Raw genomic sequence first — 20,291 nt, 5'->3', positions numbered from 1 at the left:
TAGCAACTCCTTTGATAGAACTTTTTACATTTATAGAATGGCACACCTTAGTGTAGAATACATCTTCTTTTCAAGAACACATAATGGCCGGGCACAGTGGCTCACCCCCTGTAATCCCAGCTTTTGGGGTGCTGAAGCCAGCAGATCACTTGAGGTCAGGAGTTCAAGACCAGCCTGGCCAACATGGTGAAACCCCATCTCTACTAAAAATACAAAACTTAGCCAGGCATGGTGGCACGCACCTATATTTCTAGCTACTCGGGAGGCTGAGGTGGGAGAATCTCTTGAACCCAGGAGGTGGAGGTGGCAGTGTCCTGAGATCACCCCACTGTCCTCCAGCCTATAAGACCGAGAAGACCCTGTCTCAAAAAAAAAAAAAAAAAAAGGACATATAACATTAACTGACAAAGACCATATTCTGGAATATAGAACACTCAAAAACTTTCAAGGGATTGTTATATTACTCAGTTGATTCCCTAAAAACAATGTAGTTAACTTAGAAATAAAAAATTATATGAATAAAAGCTTCATATATATTGGAAATGTAAAAAAATAGATTTCTAAATACCCTCTGCCAAAGAAGAAATGACAGTGAAAATTTGAAAGTATTTTAAAATAAATGATACAATCTCACAAAATATTCAACTTTGTAGGATCATGCTAAAGCAGTACTTACAGAGAAGTTTATAGCAAAATGCTAACATTAGGAAAAAAGACAACTCTGAAATTAATTGTGTATGTCTATATTTTAAGATGACAGAAAAAAAGATGAGCAAATTAAAGGCAAAGTAAGCAACAGGGAGAAATAAAGATGTGTGAAAGTTAGTGAAATAGAAAAGAAAATCATTTAAAAATCCCAAAGTTGATAGTTTGACAAGATGTGTATGATTGACAAGCACCTAATAATATTGATAAATATTAGAGTACAAGATAACATATCTCTATAGATCTTAAAGGAAAATCCTGGGAGATTATTATATGAACCATTTTATGACATTAATTGGTCAACTTAGATGAAATTAATGCATTCCTTCAACTAACCTAAACTGGCAAAAAAACATAAAATATGAATAGCCCTATACTCATGAAAAAGTTATATTCTCAAAAATTAAAGACAATTCTAGATTCCTTATTTCATTGGCAAATTCTATCAAACATTTAATACAAAACAATACCTTTTTTTTTTTTTTTTTTGAAACAGAGTCTTGTTCTGTCACCTAGGCTGGAGTGCAATGGTGCAATCTTGGCTCACTGCAACCTCTACCTTCCAGGTTCAAGCAATTCTCCTGCTTCAGTCTCCTTAGTAGCGTGGGTTACAGTCATACACCACCATGCTTGGCTAATTTTTGTATTTTTAGTAGAGACAGGGTTTGCCATGTTGGCCAGGCTGGTCTCGAACTCCTGACCTCAAGTGATGCTCCTGCCTTGGCCTCCCAAAGTACTAGGATTACAGACATGAGCCACTGCACCCAGACAACAATACCATTCTTATAAGAATGTTTTCAGAAGAGATAGAAAATATTTCCCATTTTATGAAATAAGTAATACCTTGAAAAGAGAGTGAAAAATACTAAAAAAAATTATAAACGAATATTCTTCATGAGAATATACACATAATTCTCAGCGAAATATTAGCAAATTAAATTCAGCAATTAAATACCAAGTGTGGGGAGGTGATCCTAGGAATGTAAGATTGGCTTAAAAATTTTTTAAAAAGCAGTCAATGTATTCAATCTTACTTACAGAATAAATAAAATGTATATAGAAATCTAAATAGATGCAGAAAAATATATGATAAAATGCAACAACATCTCAGTAATCTTGGAATAGAGAGGACTTCATGAATCTAATAAAAGTTATCTGTGAAAAGCTGGCAGCTAACATCATTCTTAATAATGAATGTTAAGTTAGGACACAAGTCAAGGATTCTCATACTCACCAGGTCTATTCAACATCCAATCAATCTAATGAGTGAAATAAAACAAGAATAATTTTTAAACCAAATAAAAGCCTTAACAATTGAAAAGTAAACATAAAACTAACACCATTTACACAATTGTCAGTGGACAAAATCCTAAACACTGTACAAAAGATCTTATTACTAAATAATAAGTGAAATTAATACATAATTCTACCTGCATCATAAGATACAAGGTCAATGTACAACTATCAGTTGTAGTTTTATGTACTAATAGGATACAACTGGAAAATAAAATAACAAGAATTCCATATTGAATAGCATCAAAAACATAATTTATCAGAAATTAAATTTAAAAGCAACCTCTCTACATTAAAAATGAAAAAATTTAAGGAAAAGAGTGAATAAAAGTTAAAATGTAATACTCAGCAAAAACTACTTTGAGAATAAAAATAAATAAATATTGTTTTTGCCAAATGAAAACAGCAGACACACAGAAGCTGACACAGTCCTTAAACTGAAAATTTATATTAAAATTAATATTTTCTAATGTTTAATTTAAAATATTTTAAAACATGACAAGTGACTGGTATTTGAAGTTAAAATGTTGAAAATCATTGTCTAATAAGAGGGTAAGAGCACTAATTGGGCGCAGAGAATGAAAAGCTGAGAGATGGAGAGGGAATGAGTGACACTGGCCGACTTCAAGCCCCTGGCTCCAGTTGAACCTGGTGCTCAGCTGCATCCTTTCCCACACACAGTTTCGCTCTCTTTAAAAACATGTTATTAAGTGGAGCTCCTATCATTTGAAGTAATAGAAAAGTTATTTTTATTTCTAGTTTGGACCTGATCTTTTGTAACTAATGGAAGCTTAGTGTTAAATAAATAAATAAATATAAAATATGAGGATTGCCATATCTACTTGGAAAGATGCTTGTGGGCATTAGAAACAATATAAGGAAAATATTGTTTCACTATTGCTATGTAGTGTCTTTGTACTTAGAAAAAAGTCAAACATAAATGTGACTTTCTTTCTTCAAAATATGAAGAAAAATGAGATGGAGAATGAGCTCCTAGCTACGATCTAAAGTTGTTTGTGCTGCATTGAGTCTCTGAGTATATTATGACCTTGTCCTGTTCTTGGGTCCAGGATAAAATCTAAGGGCAATTTAGTTGACTCTGCAAGTGCGTAAATGCCTTGGTGGGGTCTCCTGTGAAAAGCTTCAAACATTTGACTCTCAGAAATGAAATACAATTTGCTTCAAGACATAACATTTTCTTTGGAAAACTAATTTGTACCAATGGCACAAATTAGGAAATGTTTGTGCTTCACAGCAGTACAAAAGAAAAGAAGTGAAAAATGCACATGTGGGTAGATGGCAATCTGGATCCCCTCTTAGCACTGTCTAATTCCATGTCAAATTCTTTTTTTTTTTTTTTGAGACACAGCCTGGATCTGTTGCCAGGCAGGCAGAGGTTGCAGTGCTGCAATCTCCACTTGCTGCAACCTCTGCCTCCTGAAGATTATCCTGCTTCCGCCTCCTCAGTAGCTGGGATTATAAGTGCGTATCACCACTCTTGGCCATAGATATCGATATAGATATAGATATAGATATAGATATAGATATAGATATAGATATAGATATATACATGTATATCTATAGATATAATTTTTTTTTAGTAGAGACAGGGGTTCTCCATGTTGCCTAGGCTGGTCTTGAACTCCTGACCTCAGGTGATCCACCCACCTTGGCCTCCCAAAGTGCTGGGATTACAGGCATAAGCAACTGTGCCTGACTGAAATTCTTAAGTTTAATTCCACCCCAGATTAAAACAATTCCCTAATTTTTCCCTACCTGCCTCCCAACCTCTCAACTAATTATTTTGGTATGTCTCATGAGAACTCTCAAGCCCTTAAAAGAAATGCAAAACATAGTTTGAGGTGGTATTTCAATAGAGGAAATATTCTCACCTAATGAGTCCTGAAGTAGTCATGTTTTCAGGAGCATCAATAAGAGAAAATAGATCTTAAACATATTAGAAGGTAGATCTCTAACCCATCACGTTCAGCCAGTCTGGATATACCAATTGAACTGTAAATCTAGCTAAAAGGAGTTTCTGCAAGAAATATCAGAGTTGTATGTCAATTGCATCATTTCGTAGCACATCAGGATTGCTTAGATATGACCTATTTTGAAGTCCAAGTGTATAGATCATCTTCTTCACATGTCGTCCTAAACCATCAACAGAATCTTTAGGTTGGGTAAGTCTTAGATGTTAAATGTGTCTCTCAAGTGATCTTTCCTCTAGTATTCCTGAGAAGTGGTCTATAGGCTTAGATTTAAATGCTTTCAGCACCAGCTTGCTCATTTATTTGACAAGGCAGATTGTTCCTTGGTTAGACAGCTCTAATTGTTGGAAAGTTCTTCCTCAAATTGAGGCAAAATCAGCTTCCCTGTAATTTCCACCCACTGGTCCTCATCCTACTTTTCAGTGCAATAGAGAATGAGTTGACTCTCTCCCCTTCAAATGACAGCACTTTGTGTGGGCAGGCTGACTCCTTCAGTTGACTGTGCAGTGTAGGGTGGCATGGCACTGTCCTTTAGTCTGAAAGCCTGGGTTGGTTGAATTCTCCAGTTTCAGTTGTCACTTCCTAATGCCAAATCATTTATATCTCTGATCCTTGGAGCCTTTGACTGCAAATCTGAATAATGTAGATAAGGATATATGTGTTACACCTTTCCCATGGTTTTTGCATCAATTACATGGGGGAAAATCTGTGTGAATGTACTTTCAATTCTAATATACCCTGCAAATAGAAGACATTGCTAGTGAGTCTTAATTCACACTAAATAGTCCACTTTTATTTTCCTAGAGAAGTTAACTTTCATTGTTCTCACATTTATTAGATTTTCTTCAGTGAAACATTTCAATGCTAAAGTCAAGTTACCTCTAATTGCCACTGCTTTGTTGAATGCAGCTACCTTTCTTTACCCTTAGGAAACGTATAGGGCTAAGTTTTATCAAGGCATGTGATACAGTATTCTCTCACTCTAGTTATTTTGTTCATTCATCTGAACCTGAGTGTTTATGTATCATAGAAGGTATCATACTTTTTCTTATTCTTAATCCGTATTAAAATTATCTTCAGTGTAAATGAGTTCATAGCAATAAGGTATGCTAGTAAAGCCAAAGAGAAAAAACAACTGCCAAGAGTCCACGGGCATCTAATTTGTGCATATTTTCTCTAAATTTTCAATAAATGTCTTCATTGTAAGCCATGTTACTTGGTTTTATTTTTCAAAGCTAGCTGAGGTTTTATTTTGAAAAACAAAAATTGAATTGTTTTGTAGCTGCAAGTATGGGTAAGATTGGTACCCCAGGCAGTGAACTCCCCTATGCATGGCTGAGGGCAACAGCTGAGCCTCAAGTTGGTCTCTTGTTTCCTGTGCTCCCCTGCACAGCACTCTTTCTCATGGGCTCTGGGGCAGCCACAGGAGGGGTAGGCTGGCGGGGAGTTACTGTGGTTGTTCACTTGGGCAGAACGTCAGAGGACTCGGACACCAGCATCCTATTGCAGGTCTCAATCTTCACAACCACAGCCCTGGTGGGGCTGGAGCCCACACCAGAGCCAAAGCTGGAGCTCAGGCTGCTTGTGAGGCCCCCATAGGCCGAGCTGAGCCCACTGGCATAGCCACTGGTGGTCTTCGTATGGATACTCATGTTCTGCCTCTCAGCCTCCTACAGAAAAGCTGCTGGAGGGCTGGCTCTCCTCACCCTCCGGCAGCTTTCCTGTAGGAGGCTATCTCGATGTCCAGGGCCAGCTTGACATTCATCAGCTCCTGGTACTCATGCAGCTGCTGTGCCATGTCCTGCTTGGTCAGCTGCAGGGCAGCCTCCAGCTTGAACAGCTTGGTGTTGGCATCCTTAATGGCCAGCTCCCCGTGCTGCTGGCCATCTGCAATGGTGGCCTCCAGGGAAGCCCTCTGGCCTTTGAGGTTCTCAGTTTCAGCCTGGAGTTGGCTGATGTTCTGGTTCATCTCAGATCTCCATCTTTGTACAATGCAGGTCATCCCCATGCTTCCCAGCCAGCATCTGTAGCTCCTTGTATTTAATCTGCTACGTGCTCTCAGTCTCAGCCTGGCTGCAGTTCACAATCTCTTCGTACTGCGCCTTGACCTCTATGATGATGCTATTCGTGTCCAGGGAGCAGCTGTTTTCCATGGACAGCACCACAGATGTGTCTGAGATCTGGGACTGCAGCTCCCAGATCTCCTCTTCAGACAGCTGCCTGAGGAAGTTGATCTCATCAGTCAGCCCTTCCAGGCGAGACTCCAGCTCTACCTTGTTCATGTCAGCTTCATCACATCCTTCTTGTTAAGGACAAATTCATTCTCCATCTCTGTAGGCTTTCTGATCTCATCCTCCTACTTGTTCTTAAAGTCCTCCACCAGCCCCTGCATTGTGCCAATCTCCACCTCCAGCTTCAGCTTCTCCTGGCCCAGAGACTCCAGCTGCCACCTAAAGTTGTTGATGTAGCTCTGGAATATGTTGTCCATGTTGCTCTGAGCCATTTTCTGCTGCTACAGGAGGCTCCACTTGGTCTCCAGCATCTTGTTCTGCTGTTCTAGGAACTGTACCTTGTCGATGAAGGAGGCAAACTTGTTTTTGAGGGTCTTGATCTGCTCTTTCTCCTGGGTGCACGTGGCCTGGAGGTTGGGGTCTACTTCTGGGTTCAGCAGGTTCTGGTTGACCATGATGGCATGATGGTCCCATACCATTGGCCCTCCATAGCTTCTGCCCATGCCACTCTGGAAGCTACTGCTGCCCACTCAGGAGAAGCTCCAGGAACTGATGGGGCACCAGGCCCACTTGTGTAGAGGCAGCTGCTGAAGGCCCAGGGACCAGATGTGGACACCCTGCAGGACTTCTGGGTCACCCTGATGGACATGGTAGAGGCAGGAGTGGAGGCAGGTGGGCTGAACCAGGCAGAGATTCAAGAAGGAGCGGAGAAGCTGCTTTTAGGTCAATGTTTAAATCTTAAACACAGAAATATCTGCTTGAGAAATGAGCTAAGCTAAAGTTTAGAAGTTTAATGACTGTAATTTCTTTATAGTAAATGACTTAGGACGGTAACTTAATCAACAAGATTTATGATCCACTTAAAACACATGTGGCTTTGTTCATCTTTCTAGGGAAACATTATTAAATCTGATAATATTTGCATATGTAAATTATTATAATTAGGTGAAGGTTTCCTCCTTCTAATTCGAAAGGGCATTCACCGGAAGTACTAAGGAAGATTTAACTGTCAGATGTAAATTACATCATTAGATATACGTAAATTAAGATGTTCAGTATTTTGTTTTGAACATATAACAAGAATGCACTAATTAAAAAAGTTAATAATAGAAATAAAGAAGAGATAAATAAGACAAAAAAGTGAGAGAATCAACATGAAATTTTTTAAATATGAAGAATTAACGTCTAGAATTTTCATTGATATTGAAAAATATCAATGAAATGGTCTCAAATCACCAAAACCCAAAGGTCAAGAATATGTGCATGACTTTGGGGCACATTTTACAGAACATGGATCAAATTTGGGTAGAAAAGCATAAATGATTGCTTATCCTAGAATTCAGAATGATTTGGTTACCAAAAAATGGCAAACAGAAATGATCAGCAATATTCAAACTCTAAAAGTTTTCTTATTGGCAAATCCAAAATTAATGCAATAGGAAACAGGAATGTGTAGAAAGTAATCAAATGAGAAATCTTTCTAGAAACTCAGATAAGCAGCAGGACATCTAGGTAGAAACAGGAATTCGGAAAACCTGAGTGCGTAAATTAGAATTAGATTCAGCTGTACAGAATAGCTAACTCCAATTAAAAAAAAAAAAGTCATTCAAACATAATAAAAGTTGATCTGTTTCACTTTAAAAAAAAAAAAGCACAAATATAGGCAATTGAGGACTATTGTGAGTAATCCACAAAGTTATCAGCTTATTCCATCTCATCCTTCCTAGGAAAAGACTCTTGTCTTAATGGTTACAAATGACCGCTGGAGCTTCAGTCATTACACAAGCATTACAGGACGTAAAATGGAGAATAAGAACAGCATTCCTCCTCTATTTAAGGACCCTTTCTAGAAACTACACAAAACAACCAGTGTCATTTTATTAGACAAAGTGCAGTTATATGGCAACACACTTGCAAGGCAAGCTGGGAAATGTGTCCAGATAAACTCAGGGGAAAATGGATATTAGGAGGCAAGGGGCAAATAAATTTAAAATCGGAGTCTGCTACTTTCCAGGGACTGAGGGTAAAATCCCTATAACACTGTTTCTCTGAGCATGAACAAGAGTAAAAGACTGATATTCCCAGCAGGATGACTTTGATAACTGGGGCAATATTCCCCCTCAAGTAGTTTATAAACATACCCTGTTAAGCAGAGTGTTAATCTTAGAATATAAGAATCCTAAGTCCTACAAGTCAGAGAATATATATGAAAGAGAATGATGGGAAGATGGACAAATATCCAAGTCTGGAGGGAAAAAAAAGGAATTAATAAGTGACAAAGACAGAGATGGAGGAGAGGAAGGGAGAGAGGAAGGAAAAAGAGATTCAAAGAATTTAAAAGGGTAGGTGAATATGGAAAAGGAAAAAAGAAGCAAGATGAAAAAATGCATGTACCACTTTGCCTGTGAAGGATTGCTGCCTTCAGCTCATTCTCTGTCACTAACCACATGGCTGGAAATGTTATTCCTTTATAGGCAATGCATGAGTTTACATAGACATAATATAATTTAAAAATGAAAATGGCAATGGAAGTTTTGTGATTCATTTGGAAGAGAAATTCCAAGCATTTCATTTCTTATGAAAAGAACACTGCAGCTCCCCAGTCTTATGACAAATATCTTTGTGTGCTCGGTCTGACCTGGCAGTAAAGCAGGACAATCTAAAATATACAGTGAGAGGGAAGAAAATGAAAGAAAGAATAAAAGAAATGGAGCAATTACATTTTTATCTCATGTAAAATCTGTAATAATCGCTGTAATCTAAAAGCTTTTAAGTCTAACTTTTGTTCAATGGCTGGATTTGCACTGACACTTGTAAAGAAATAAGAAGTAATACATCCTCCTTCCTGGTAATGGCTGGATGCAGAATAAAACTCACACAATTTCAGCACTTCTGGTGTTCAGCCCTTGGGTAAATTAGTTGCAACATCTTAGACCATTAGAATGATTACAGCAGACTGTAATACACAGTAATAGCAGGCCTAGGGCTGTAAAACTCCTTGATAATGTTTAGTTATGTGCCACTCTGTAGTATCTAGCAATAATTAAGAGAGTTAGTGAGAAAGGACAACTAGTAGTTGGATAGCTATCTCTAATTCAATGAATCAGAGAGAGGGTAGATTTCAACAACTGTAAATGTTCTTAAGACTTTCTATTAGGAAACTACAAAGAGAAAACAACCTTCTTTACTCGGCATTTTCCGTAGAAGGATCTAAATGAGAAGTTTAAATACAGCTTCTTTTCAGATTCTAACTAAACCAAGCATTCTGGATGTGCCAGAAATAAACAAAAGAGACCTTAAACTCTTTTTTAAATGCTTTACATTCAATACTTGACATTGAATGTAATAAAGAGTTTAAGGCCCAGTAGTAAGCTTTGAGAATACATGGTCAGTGAGATAGACTGGGCATCCATGCAAAGTGCTTGAAGTCCTATATCTTGGCTTATACCCATGTAGTAATATAAAGACAGAAAGGACAAAAACATGTGGCTCTATGCACAGGAAATCAAGGGAAATTTGTGGGGAACTGGAAGTCATTGTCATTCAAAATTTGAAGAGAATGAAAACACAGATGTCTCCTGAGTCCAAAACTTACCAAGCCAAAAGTTTTGGGAGGTACTTTTATCAATATTCCATCGACTTTCCTGGAAACTGGAATCTCTGTTCTGTCTAGATGGCATGGGCTGGACTAGATTTGAAAATAATGTCTTGGACTTATTGAGGTTATCTGCAGTCATTTTCACTATGTTTCATTCAGCAAGTAATGCAGATTATATCCTCTCAATCCAGGTTATTACTGGGTCAGCGGATGGCTGCCAGTGCTATCCTTCCCCTTGTAGAGGAAAGCCCAGTGTTTCAAGATTTCTTCAACCTGCAGTGAGGAAGGAATGCACCAGTTCAGAGCAAATGGTGGGCTCATTTCCATCCATACAGTTTTAGAATAGGGCAAAGGGCAGAGAATAGGCATATCTCCCTATATCGTCTAGATCTGACATCCAGGTTCTAGATTCATAATTTCTTGTTAAGTCAGTTTACATCACCTTTCAAACATTTCTTGTTTGAAAATCAGGAATCAAAGTTTCAGTGTGTCAGATTTCGTTCTAACTTTCCACAATGTACTTACTCCTAGGCTAAAGTCATAAGAAGGGATCATCTCTAATTTTCATCCAACTTCTAACAATTCCAGGTTTATAAGAAGGGATCATCTCTAATTTTCATCCAATTTCCAAGAATTCTAAGTTTATAAGAAGGGATTATCTTTTATTCTCAACCAATTTCTAACAATTCCGACTGATACATATGGGCATTATCTCTTCAAAATGGTAAGAGCATATTCATTTCTGTATTCTGAAATATTAAAATGTCAAAATAACACATATATAACAGGTGACATTATGAATGTCAATGCTAACCCTCCCACTGCCAAAAATCAACCTTGAAAACTAATATAATACAGAAATATCCTGTTTTACGTACATTCCCTCAGCTGAGTCTTGTGCAGACAGTGCTTCAGTTGCAAGCGGATCCTGAAACAACTATGAATCTAGACACATTTCATGCTTTGCCCCTAAGTTTAGTTGTATTCGTGCTGCCCCCTGTAGGCAAGTTTTCAAGCACTGACAGTTAAACCTCACTGTTAAGGATCTCAGCAACTTGTGTGGATTATCACAAACCTCAGGCTGAAAATTGACAACTGCCACTCAGAACCATAGCACTTAAAGTATGACCATGTGATTCTTCCATCTCAGCCTGACAATATCATATTCTCAAGAGAAATAAGAAGCTGCCAAAGATTTCACCTTCTGCAATTTTGTAATAGCTGTCTTCTGTCTCTGTTTCCTATTTCATGTCTTGTGGTTCCTCTGAAATTCCCTCTTAATCCACATCTTTCAACTCCTGATTTCTTATCATTATTGTGACAACAGCTCACATTTGTATAATGTCTCTTTCTTCTGCAAAATAGAAAACACAGAAATTATTTATAAATCTCCAAGAATTCTTGAAACATGGTCCATCTGAAATGGAGGCAAGTGAAACAAAAAAAGAAGAAGAAGAAGAAGAAGAAGAAGAAAGAAGAAGAAGAAGAAGAAGAAGAAGAAGAAGAAGAAGAAGAAGAAGAAGAAGAAGAAGAAGAAGAAGAAGAAAGAAAAGAAATTATTTGGTAAAGATGGTGCCATAAGAAGCATTTACTCCCAGAGCCCAAAAGATTGGTAGTGAATAGGAGGCAAAGCTTTGCACAGGGGCTCAGAGGGCTGGGTTCCAATATTGCTCCACTACCTATTTAATCTCTCTGAGCTAATTTCCCTTAAATAAAATAAGACAAATTCTTATCTTCCCAGCATATACCAATATGGATAAAGGTAATATGAGAAAAAAGGTTTGCAAACCTTTGAGTGATATAATATGAGCTATTACTATTTGTAAACTTTGCACTCAAGAATTAAAGATGACTTTTTAAGTTTTTCCATGTTCTATGTAAAATCTAAAAGCATCTGCAACAGTTGTCCTGCAAAGAAAGGCAAAAAAAAAAAAAAAAAAAAGCCATTGTCTTTTTCACATGTATCCATTGTGTTACAGAATTAATTAAAATCATACATATTCCATTATACACCAATCCAGTTATGTTTTCAAAAAACCCTGATCACTTCTATCAATTTGTCCTCATGATATACTTCCTTTGGAAATTTATAGATGCACAATGTACAATGTATTTTTCTCTCTTTGTTCTGAAAGCCTACTTAAGATTTTTATTATGTTATCTATTTTATTTATATGAGTATGTTGTTACCATATCCAGTAGCATGTTGCTTAATGATAATGTGTAAGCATAATGTATGTTGCATACATTCTGCGAAATGCATTGTTACAGAATTTTGTTATTATACAAACATCATAGAGGGTACTTACAGAAACCTAGATGGTGTGGTCAATTGCTCCTAAGCTACAAACCTATACAGTACGTTACTGTACTAAAGGTTGTAGGTAATTATAACACAATAATAAATATTTGTGTAACTTTCCTGTTTAAACAGGAAAGGTAGAGCAAAAATATGATCAAAATTTTTAAATGGCACAACTGGATAAGACACTTACCATGAATGGAGCTTGCAAGACTGGATGTTGCTCTGTATGAGTCAGTGAGGGTGAGAATGTGAAGCCCTGGATATTATTGGAGACTACTACAGACTTTATAAACACTGTACACTAAATTTATTTTAAAATAAAGTAATTATGCTATTATGTCATTAGGCGATAGAACTTTTTCAGCTCCATTACAATCTTTTAGGACCACTGTTGTCATCTATGAGGCCTGTCATTTAACAAAACATTTTTATGTGATGCATGACCATATTATCAAAGAGCCAAGTTAATAAAAAGGCACAAATTCAAAGATCTGCACATGTTGAATAGAATAAACCAGGGGATACATTGCATGGCATTTTCTTGACAGCTCTGGCTACGAGGGGCTTGCAGAGAAGCTAACCAAGTTCTTTGTTTTACAGGAGTCTATAGAAACTGAATTACTGGGAATGTAAAGATGGTACAAAAATCTTAGGACTCGTCTAATCAAAGCATGTGTAGCTCTTCAGAAATGTTCTGTTTGGTACTTTGACATTTTCTTCCTTCCTAGCCACACCCACACAAATGAAGTCTATCATCATAGGCTTGATTGAACCTGCATCATGTATTTTTGAGAAAACATTTTGGAAATTGTGACAATTTAATGCAATTACCTAGCTATTTGCATCTATAGAAACCTGAAGCACTGTCTGAAGGAAAAACAAAGATAACCAGATGACTTCTTTATTATCATATAATTAGCTATTTTATAAAATATATTTTTTTCCTTAGTCTCCTTTCAATAATTTATTGGGGAAAATTCCTATAGCAAGTCCCAAATTGATCCCAGCCCCCAAATAATACCACAGTTTCTATCTTAAAAATCACATAGCAGAATGCTTATCAAAAATACTATAATTTGATACTAAATGACCCTACGGGCAATAGATACTACCCAAAAGGGTTTTTAAAATATATTAGAGCATGGAAGTAAAGCTTTAAAATTACTTGATATACATAAAAGGCATATTATAATAGTTACTGTTCCAAATGAAAACAAGAGAATATGAATCTAGGTCTATGTCTTTATTAAAAGAAATATAATCGTTTATAAGCTGATTGAAATAAATATGGGTATGTCTGTCCACAGTCCACATGAAATCAAGATTTAATAAAATGTTCCAGAAAACAATACTTGCTAGAAGCTCAAGGGAAAGCAAACTCATCAGAAATGAAGAAAAGTTCTGGCATACTATTAAGTTGGTGCAAAAGTTATTGCAGTTTTTAAAATTTGCCACTAAAACGGTAAAACCACAATTACTTTTGCACCAACCTGTTAGGTAAGTTACAAAGATGCGGTTGCCATCAGCACAGTAATAGAATCCACACCGATCCGTTCTTTCGTTTCTGTTTTCTGGGGGTGGGAGTAGAATGGAAACAGTCAGTGAACATGGCAATAACATTAAAGTGATAGCTTTTACTACAAAATTGTTTCATTTTAGCTACACTTCTGTTTATGCCTTACCCTTGTTGGTGCATGAATCAAAGGCTGTCCCATTCTGGAGCCAGTGATACATCAAACTCTCAAATTAACCAACTTTTTTCCAAAAGAAAAGTAATTATTTATTCAACATGTATTTACTTAACCATAGCCATGTGGCAAGTATTACACTGACTACTGAGTACATGAGTCCTTAGTAGTGAAAAAGAAATGCAATTACTGCAATCAAAGAGTTTGCATCTTTACATCAAGCTAGATCCAAACCTCAGTAATTTACTGTGATTGAAATGTGCAATGCATATCGGGAAACATGTATTAGTTATTTCCTTTTATTTTAAGCTGCTATGTATTATTATTACTGTAGTTATTTTAGCTGTTAGCTTCAGGGGTACATGTGTAAGTCTGTCATATAGGTAAATTTCATGTCACAGGGGTTTGGCATACAGATTATTTCATCATCCAGGTAATAAACATAGGATCTCATAGTTTTTAGATCCTCTCCCTCTTCTTACCCTCTACCCTTAAGTAGGCCTCAGTGTCTATTGTGTTTCCTTTTTGTGTCCATGTGTACTCAGTGCTTAGCTCCCACTTATAAGTGAGAACATATGGTATTTGGTTTTATGTTTTGGTTAGTTAGCTTAGAATAATATCCTCCCACTGCATCCATGTTTTTCCAAAGGACATGGTCTCATTTTTAATGGCTGCATAATATTTTGCAGTGTATATGTACCACATTTTCTTTATCCAGTCTATGTTGATGGGAATTAAGTTTATTTCATGTCTTTGCTATTGTGAAGAGTGCTGCAATGAACATATGCATGCATGTATCTTTTGCTAGAATGATTTATATTCCTATGAGTATATACCCAATAATTAGATTACCAGGTTGAATGGTAATTATGTTTTGAGTTCTTTGAGAAATCGCTACACTGATTTCCACAATGGCTGAACAATTTTATTCACATCAGCAGTGTATTTCCCTTTTCTCTACAACCTTGCCAGCATCTGTTATTTTTTGACTATTTAACAATAGCCATTTTGACTGGTGTGAGATGGTACCTGTGATGGTTAACATTGTCAAATTGATTGGATTGAAGGATGCAAATTACTGTTTCTGGGTGTATCTGTAACAATGTAAACATTGCCAGAAAAGATTAATATTTGAGCCCTTGGCCTGGGAGAGGAAGACCCACCCTTAATGTGCATGGGCACCATCCAAACAGCTGCCAGTGTGGCTAGAAAAAGAAGGCAGAAGATGGTGAAATATCTGACTTGCTGAGTCTTCCAGCTTTCATCTTTCTCCTGTGCTAGGTGCTAACTGTTCCTGAACATCAGACTCCACCTTCAGCCTTTGCACTGTTTGACTTACACCAGTGGTTTGCCAGGGGCTCTTGAGCCTTTGGCCATAGACTAAAACCACACTGTTGGCTTCCATAATTTTGAGGCTGTGGGACGCAGACTGAGCCACTACTGGCTTCCTTGCTCCTCTGCTTGCGGATGACCTATTGTAGGATTTCTTTACCTTATGATCCTGTGAATTGATTCTCCTTAATAAACTTCCTTTCATATATACATATATCCTATTAGTTCTGTCCCTCTGGAAAACCCTAATACAGTACTTTATTGTGGTTTTGATTTGTGTTTCTCTAATGATTAGTGATGTTGAGCATTTCTTCATATGCCTGTTGTCCACATGCATGTCTTCTTTTGGAAAGTGTCTGTTCACATGCTTTGCCCACTTTTTAATAGGATTGTTTGCTTTTTACTTGTAAATTTGTTTAAGTTCCTTATAGATTCTGAATATTAGACGTTTATCGGATGAACAGTATGTGAATATTTTTTCCTATCCTCTAGGTTGTCTGTGCTGTTGATAGTTTTGTTTTGCTCTGCAGAAGCTCTTTAGTTTAATTAGGTAATTAGGTGCCACTTGTTAATTTTTGTTTTTGTTGCAATTACTTTTGGCATCTTCATTGTGAAGTCTTTGCCAAGATCTACATTTAGAATGGTGTTTCCCAGGTTATTTTCCAAAATTTTTGTAACTTTACATTTTACATTTAAGTCCATCTTGCGTTTATTCTTGTATATGGTATAAGAAAAGGGTCCAGTTTTAATCTTTTGCATATGGCTAGCCAGTTATCCCAGCATCACTTATTGAATAGAGAGTCCTTTCTTCATTGCTTATTTTTGCCAACTTTGTCAAAGATCAGATGGTTATAGGTGTGTGGCATTATTTCTGGGCTCTCTATTCTATTCCATTGCTCTGTGTGTCTGTTTTTGTACCAGTACTATGTTATTTTGGTTACAGTAGTCTTGTAGTATAGTTTGATGTTAGTAACATGATACCTCCAGCTTTGTTATTTTTGCTTATAATTATCTTGACTATTTGGGTTCCTTTTTTGTTTTTATATAAATTTTTAAATAATTTTTTCTAATTCTGTGAACACTGTCATTTATAGTTTGATAGGAATAACACTGAATCTCTAGATTGCTTGGGGAAGTACGGCCGTTTTAACAACATGGATCCTTCCTATCCATGTGCATGGAATATTATCCATTTGTTCACATTATCTCTGAATTCTTTGAGCAGTGTTATGTTATTCTAGTTGTAGAGATCATAGGCCTCACTTGTTTAGCTGTATTCCTATGTCTTTTATATTTTTTACAGCTATTGTGAATGAAATTACATTCTTCATTTGGCTGTTAGTTTGGACATTGTTGATATATAGAAATGCTACTGAGTTTTGTACATTGATTTTGTATTCTGAATGTTTGAAGTTTTTTTTTTTTTAAGAAATCTAGGAACCTTTGGGCAGAGTCTGTGAGGCTCTCTAGGTATAGAATCATGTCGTCGGCAAACAGGGATAATTTGATTTCCTTTCTTCCCATTTGGGTGCCATTTGTTTTTTTCTCTTGCCTGATTTCTCTGGCTATGATTTCTAATACTATTTGAATAGGAGTGGTGAGAGTTACCAAACTTGTCTTATTTCAGTTCTCAAGGAGAATGCTTCCAGCTTTTGCTGTTATATGATGTTTGTCATAGATGGCTATTACCTTTGAGGATTTTTTACATTAAGCATTGTTGAATTTCATCAAATTCATCAAATTCCTTTTCTGATAATCATATGATATTTTAAATTTTGTTTCTGTTTATGTGATGAATCACATTTATTAATTTGCATATGTTGAACCAACCTTGCATCACAGGGATAAAGTCTACTTGATCATAGTGGAATAGCTTTTTGAGGTACTGCTGGATTCCATTTGATAGTATTTTGTTGAAGATTGTTGCTTCTGTGTTTGTCAAGGATAATCCATGATTACTTTTTTTGTTGTGTTTCTGCCTCTCTGCCAGGTTTTTGCATCAGGATGATGCTGGCCTCAGAGAATAAGTTAGAGAGGAGTTCCTCTTCCTCCTCCTCAATTACATGGAATAGTTTCTATAGAAACGATACCAGCTCTTCTTTTTACATCCAGTAGAATTCATCTGTGAATCTGTCTGGTCTTGGGCTTTTTTCCAGTTAGAAGGCTTTTTATTACTGATTCAATTTTGGTATTCACTATTGGTCTGTTCAGAGGTTCAGTTTTTTTCCTGGTTAAATCTTAGGAGGTGGTAAGTTTCCAGGAATTATTGTAGAGTTTTCAGTTTGTGTGCATAGAGGTGTTAGTAGTAGTCTCTAAGAGTTTTTTTGAACTTCTGTGGAATTGATGAGTTGATGGTAATTCCTCTTGTCATTAAATACTGAGTTTATTTGGATATACTTTTTTTTTTTTTTTTTTTTTTTTGAGATGGAGTCTCACTTTGTCACCCAGGCTGGAGTACAGTGACATGATCTCTGCTCACTGCAACCTCCACCTCCCAGGTTCAAGCAATTCTTCTGCCTCAACCTACTAAGGAGCTGAGATTACAGGCACTTGCCACCACACCCCATTAATTTTTGTATTTTTTTTTAGTAGAGACAGGGTTTCATCATGTTGGCTAGGCTGGTCTTGAACTCCTGACCTCAGGTGATCCACCTGCCTCAGCCTCCCAAAGTGCTGGGATTACAAGAATGAGCTACCACACCCAGCCGGATATTTTTTTTTTTTTTTTTTTTTTTTTTTTTTACATGAATTGACTATCCTCACTTTTACCCACATTCCTCATTATCCTTTCCAGCCTCTGGTAACCATTCATCTACTGTCTATCTTCATGAATTCAATTGTTTTAATTTTTAGCTCCTACAAATAAGTGAGACCATGCAAAGATTGCCTTTCTGAACTTGAGATTATTTTACTTAAAATGATGAAATCAAGTGTCATCCATGTTGTCACAAATGATAGGGTCTCATTTTTTATGGATTAATAGTACTCTATTTTGTACATGTACCACATTTTCATTTTCCATTTGTCTGTTGATGGACACAAGTTGCTTCCAAATCTTACCTACTGTGAATGGTGCTGCCATAAACATGGGAGTACAGATGTCACTTCAGTATACTGATTATTTTTTTTTTGGTGGAGGGGGTGGTAAATACCCATCAGTGGGATGGCTTGATTATATGGTAGCTCTGTTTTTAGTATTTTGAGAAACCTTTATACTGTTCTCCATAGTAGTATTAATTTACATTCCCATCAATAGCATATGAGGGTTCTCTTTTATACACATCCTCACCAATATTTTTTATTGCCTGCCTTTTGGATAAAACCCATTTTAACTGGGGAGAAAAGACATCTCATTTCAGTTTTGATTTGCATTTCTCTGATTATGAATGATGTTGTACAATTTTTCATATACGTATTTGCCATTTGTATGTCTTCTTTAGAGAAATATCTATTCAGATCTTTTGCACATTTTTAAATCACATGGTTAGATTTTTTTTCTATGTACTTGTTTCAACTCCTTGTATATACTCGTTATTAATCCCTTGTCAGATGGGTAGATTCCAAATATTTTCTCCCACACCATGGGTTGTCTCATAAATTTTTTGATCATTTTCTTTGCTGTGCAGAAAGTTTTTAACTTAATGTGATCCCATTTGTCTATTTTTGCTTTGTTATCTAGGCTTGCGGGGTATTACTCAAACCATTGCCCACTCCAGTGTCCTAAAGTTTCTCTTTTTTGCAGTAGTTTCATAGTTTGAGATCTTAGATTTAAGTCTTTAACGAATTTTTGACTTGATTTTTGCATATGGTGAAAAATAGGGGTCTAGTTTTATTCTTAGACATACAGATAACCAGTTTTCTCAGTACTATTAATTGAAGAGAGTGCCCTTTCCCTAGTGTGTGTTCTTGCTACCTTTGTAAAAAAATGAGTTCACTGTAGATGTATGTATTCATTTCTGAGTTCTCTATTATGTTTCATTGGTCTATGTGTCTACTTGTAGACTATGTGTCAGTACCAAGATGTTGTGGTTACTATAACTCTGTAGCATAATTTGAACTCAGGTAATGTGATGCTTGCAGTTTTGTTCTCTTTGCTCCAGATGGCTTTGGCTATTCTAGGTATTTTGTGGTTCCATAAAAATTTAAAATCTTTTTTTTCTATTTCAGTGAAAAGTGTCATTGGTGTTTTAATAGAGATTGCACTGAATCTGTAGATTGCTTTGGGTAGTTCAGAAATTCTAACAATATTGATTCTATAATACATAAACATGGAATACCTTTCAATTTTTTGTGTCTTTGATTTCTTTCATAAATATTTATTGTTTCAATTGAAAAGATATTTTACATCTTTGGTTAATTCCTTGGTATTTTATTTTGTTTGTAGCTATTGAAAATGGGATTTCTTTATTTCTTTTGCCTATTGATTGCTATATACAAATGCTACTGATTTTTGTATGTTGATCTTGTATCCTGCAACTTTACTGAATTTATCAGTTCTAACTTTTTGGTGTAGTGTAGTCCATGTTCCCACTGCTATGCTATAAAAAAATCTGAGACTGGATAATTTATAAAGAAAATAGGTTCAATTGACTCATGGTTCCATAGGCTATACAGGAAACATGACAGCATTCTTGAATGCTGAAGAGGCCTCAGGAAACTTACAGTTATAGCAGAAGGCAAAGGGGGAGCTATCACTTCACATGGCCAGAGCAGGAGAGAGAGAGGCGGGTGGTGCTACACACTTTTAAACAACCAGATCTCACAAGAATTCACTCACTATCATGAGAAGAGCATGAAAGGGGAAATCCATATCCATGATTCATTACCTCCCACCAGGCTCCACCTCCAACACTGGGGATTATCACTCGATGTGAGATTTGGGCAGGGATACAGATCCAACCCATATCATGGAGTCTTTAGGTTTTTAAAAATGTAAGATTGCATCATCTGCAAAATAATTTGACTTTGTCCTTTCCAATTTGGATGCTCTTTATTCCTTTTCCTTGTCAGATTTTTATAGCTAGAACTTCCAGTAATATATTGAATAATAGTGGTGACAGTGAGCATCTTTGTGTTCCAGATCTTAGAAGAAAGGCTTTCAGTGTTTCCCTATTCAGTATGGTGCTACCTGTGGGTCTGTCATAAATG

At 36.4% G+C, this 20,291-nt stretch overlaps 1 pseudogene; it reads right to left on the bottom strand.

Moving 5' to 3' along the window:
* Nucleotides 1-5,449: 5,449 nt before the first annotated feature.
* LOC105709008 (keratin, type II cytoskeletal 8-like) overlaps nucleotides 5,450-20,291 on the bottom strand; it is an 84,841-nt pseudogene continuing 69,999 nt past the window's right edge.

The sequence above is a fragment of the Aotus nancymaae genome, unplaced genomic scaffold (assembly GCF_030222135.1).
Source record: "Aotus nancymaae isolate 86718 unplaced genomic scaffold, 86718_ANA_hifiasm-v0.15.2.pri h1tg000020l, whole genome shotgun sequence".
In the NCBI taxonomy this organism is placed as follows: domain Eukaryota; kingdom Metazoa; phylum Chordata; class Mammalia; order Primates; family Aotidae; genus Aotus; species Aotus nancymaae.
Note: the sequence above shows the minus strand (reverse complement) of the source record. Positions and strands in the feature narration are given on the sequence as shown.